Raw genomic sequence first — 4,226 nt, 5'->3', positions numbered from 1 at the left:
GACCCTTTGTGAAACAAGGAGAGACATTGTTCGATGTCGTCAAGATATGCATGGTTTTAAAACCAAACTATCAGACATTTGCTATGTTGTTCAGCAGCCTAGGGGAAATGAAGGCAAGGATTATGGTGCTCCATCGGATAATACAACATGAAAACGTAACAGTCAGGTCAAATGAACTGAGCTTCTGAACTTCTGGTGGTGCATTTATCTGCTAGACTGTTAAGTTTTATGCCAACCTTCCTTTTGTTATATAGTTGTAATTTATTTTGCTGTGATACAAAATTTATTCTTAACGTGCAGCCACCGGCTGAAGAAAACAGCAAGCCATTTTTGTATAGTGTAGGGTGTTCCCTATATTTGCACTGGTGGCGATCTTTGATGTCGAGTGGATGTAATCTGTGCAATCGCCTTAATAGCCTACTGTTAGTTTCGACCTTATTTATTTCCTAGTCTTCTTTTTCTCTGGTTTGCTAGTGGCTGCAACTACCATGGGCCATATACGGGCCGTAGGATCCATGGGTCTCGTACGGGCCGTAGGTCCATGGGTCCCCTACGGGCCGTCGATAAATGGGCCTCCAACAGGGCCGTAGAATCGGTCGGCCTCGGGCCGTCGGAAAAATGGGTCTACATGGGCCGTAAGCGGGCGTAATTGGTATCGGCCTAGCACGGTAACAGGCCGTTAACAGGTCGTAGGACAGCAAAGGCTTAATTCTGTCACAGGCATAATGGGTCGTTAATGGGCCAGAATATAGGACGGGCTAGAAACAACGCAACGGGTTAATAGCCAGAAACGGGCCGACTCTTGCCATGGGCCGAATTTGGCCCATTAGGGTAACATGCCAGTAATGAGCCGACTCTTGCCATGGGCCGAATTTGGCCCATTAGGGGAACAGGCCAGAAAAGGGCCGACTCTTGCCATGTGCCGAATTTGGTCCATTAGGGTAACAGGCTAGTAACGGGCCGACTCTTGCCATGGGCCGAATTTGGCCCGTTAGGTGAACAGGCCAGTAACGGGCCGGAAGTAATTGAGGGCCGAAAAGGAGCCCAAGAACGTATGGGCCGTCAATAGGCCGAAAGCTAACACGGGCTGGAAATAGCCCATGTAAATCACATGCCGTTAACGGGTACAAAGAAAATTACTGTTCGTTATGGGCTAGACTCACCGTGGCCCTGTAAAGGGCCGAAAGATACGAAGGCCTCATATGGGCCGAAAGACGTCGTCGGCCATACATGGGCCGAAAGTGAAATGGGCTGGTGTTATATTCGACGGCCCACATGACGTTGTTGGGCCGATTTCCTTCAGGGCCTAACGGGCCGTGAGTTAACGGGCCGTAAAATGGGCTATTTGCGAAGAGACCGTTAACATGCTTTTCATGGGCCAGCCCGTTAACTTTTGACCAAGTCAAACGGGTCGGCTTTGTAAGCTAAATGGGCCAGTGGTGGGCCGTGACACGTGTCGACATATCATAGGCGCCTATCTGACCCATTGATGAGCTGACACGTGTTTCGTCCGGCCAATAAGAATTTTACACGTGGAAATTTCCCATTGGTCGGGGCTGTTAACGGGTTATCGGATCCAAAACCCGACCCGATAGCTTAACGGCGTTCCGTTACGGTGGATGCCACGTGTCGGTCACCCTTGACGAAAGCACTTCTGTGACACGCTATTTATCATCATGGAAATAGACACTTCCGTGATGATAATTTTGGTAATGCCATGGAACACTTCTACGACAGCACATGTATGACTATCTTGATTCTGTCATAAAATCGTCATGGATGTACATGCATGATAAAAAACGCGACCTACTGTGACAAACACGTATCATCACGGAAGTGTATTTTTTTGTAGTGAATATCCCAGACTTTATCTTTCCCTAAATTGTAAACGATGTGTCTATCATATGAGGAATAAAGTCATTTAATGTTAAAGAAAGATGTACATAGGCCCATATGAATGATGAAGTCTGAAAAAAAATTGGAAGCATCGGTCAAGTGGTGCAGGGGAAGAACGCCAGAGATGGGTGGGAGAGGAGCAACGTCGAGGCCAAAGACGGAGGCGACGCAAAGAGTCATAGCGAGGCACAAAGAGGACGTGCTAAGAACGAGCCGCAGCCAGCGACGACGTGACTGTGTGCGGTGTCGTAGGAGGAAGTGTGCCCGAGGTTTAACATGTATGGGTGGGAGGCCTTTTATCGTTGACCGCTGCTTAAATTAGGTGGCTTCCTTGTTGAAGACAGGGATGTTGCGCCGAGTGGCAGCGAGGCACGCCATCACAACCGAAGGAGAAGAAGGAAGGCGAGCGGTGAGAGAGAGAAGGGCTGCGGGCACTCATTTTTTTATTCCTGAGGTAGAAGAAAAGGTAAACAAAGAAGGGGGGAGGGGAGTCCTAATCCAACGATCGCGAGTCGATCAACTGAATCTACCAAACAATTTAGTCATCTGGCGTATATGTGCTTCAAAAAAAAAAAGGAGGCTCCACTTAACTCATGACGGAAGGACGGGGAAGCAAAGCGCGTGTCACGTTCTAGTACAAGATTGATGCTTGGTGGTTGGTGTTGGCAATAATTTGATGATATATAGTAGTATCCGGGGCTGTGGAAACTTGCACAAAATGTGTGAGGGGAAAATGTAGACTAGCTAGTGGATGTATATATAGGACTGGCTTCAGTTCATCATTACACTTAGTTCATGCACACATATAGTATTTGTGGCTATGAGTTTGAGTATTGAGACATTGGAGGAACCAAACGATTGAAAAAACAGTATACGCTTAGTTTGCCATCACGGAGTTTACCAATGCAACAATAGCATGTACGCAGTTTTTCCAAAATGCATCCTCTCACGCTAGCTGTCAGGCCAAACGGAGCAGCCTACTTCTGTATCTGTTCCACACGGAGCAGCTACTGTGCCGTGCCGTCTGCATTCTCTTCTTGAACCCGCGGAAGCTAAACATTCCATTGGCGTGATCACACGGTTCCCCGATTCATCAGAGACTAATAAAACCGGCCCTCCCAGCGGAACCGATGGCTCTCGCTTCACACTAGCCTCGGCAACGCACCGCCGCACCGCAGCCTACCGCCAACTCAAAACGATGGTGTCTCTTCTTCTCATCATCATTGTCGCAGCCGGCGACGTCATGGCGAGGTCGCACAAGATCTTGCACAACACTACCGGCTGCCCATCCTACAGCTGCGACGACGGCGTGGTAATCCGTTACCCATTTTGGACCGACACAGGCGACGACACCAACAACCCGCGCTGTGGGCCACTGTTGCAGTTGCCTCGGGGGACTACGCCGTCACCTGCATCACATACGGCGACACAGCGTGTTAAAATATTTGTCGAATATTAGGTGTACGAGTTATGCTACTATTAAACTTGTAATTAACTATGGGTTAGGTGTTTGAGTCCGATCGACACGTGTAACCCGTGCCTATATTATATAAATAAAGGCACTGAAGGGTAGCCAAAAGACTAGACATAAGTTTTTGGGCAAGACAAATATCACGAGAGGGACGATCCGGGCGCAGGGATGGCTTCCAAATTTCTCAAAGTCTAAGTAAGAGTTCAGGTGGTAGCAGGGAACAACATTAGTAACACTGTTAAAACATGAAGTTATGCAAGCAGTAGCCTGCAAAAAACATTGTCCTTCAAATTTGAGTCACCCAACATGTCTATAAAGAATATATTATCAGAAAATTCTATAACATAAATGCATAGTATGTGATCAGATGGTACTATGAGTCTCTCAGCTACCTTTTGAAATGTCAATGCTAGAAGGACTTGTACTCCCTCCGTCCGAAAATACTTGTCATCAAAATGGATAAAAGGGGATGTATCTATAACTAAAATACGTCTAGATACATTCGCTTTTATTCATTTTGATGACAAGTATTTCCGGACGGAGGGAGTATGTTTATGCTACAAATGCATACCGGGGATCCGCTCCAGATAATCATATATGGACCCCCCCAACTGGTTTTGAAAGATCCATAGTTTTAATCTCCTGGAATCATGAGAAAATTATGGTTTAGTGTAACGAACGAGCGAGAGAGGGGATCGGAAGAGGGGGTGAGAACGCACGAGAGAGGGAGACTTGGGGAGGAAGAAGAACTTTCCTTTCAGAGGAAAGATTAGGTGAGAGTTGGAATCAGTCATCACACATGCCCCCAACCAGCCACAGGCGGCCAGCTATATACTCACGCGACTCACACACGCATACG

Source organism: Triticum dicoccoides, chromosome 2B (assembly GCF_002162155.2).
Source record: "Triticum dicoccoides isolate Atlit2015 ecotype Zavitan chromosome 2B, WEW_v2.0, whole genome shotgun sequence".
Classification (NCBI taxonomy): domain Eukaryota; kingdom Viridiplantae; phylum Streptophyta; class Magnoliopsida; order Poales; family Poaceae; genus Triticum; species Triticum dicoccoides.
The sequence above is the reverse complement of the archived record's forward strand: the minus strand, read 5'-3'. Positions refer to the sequence as shown.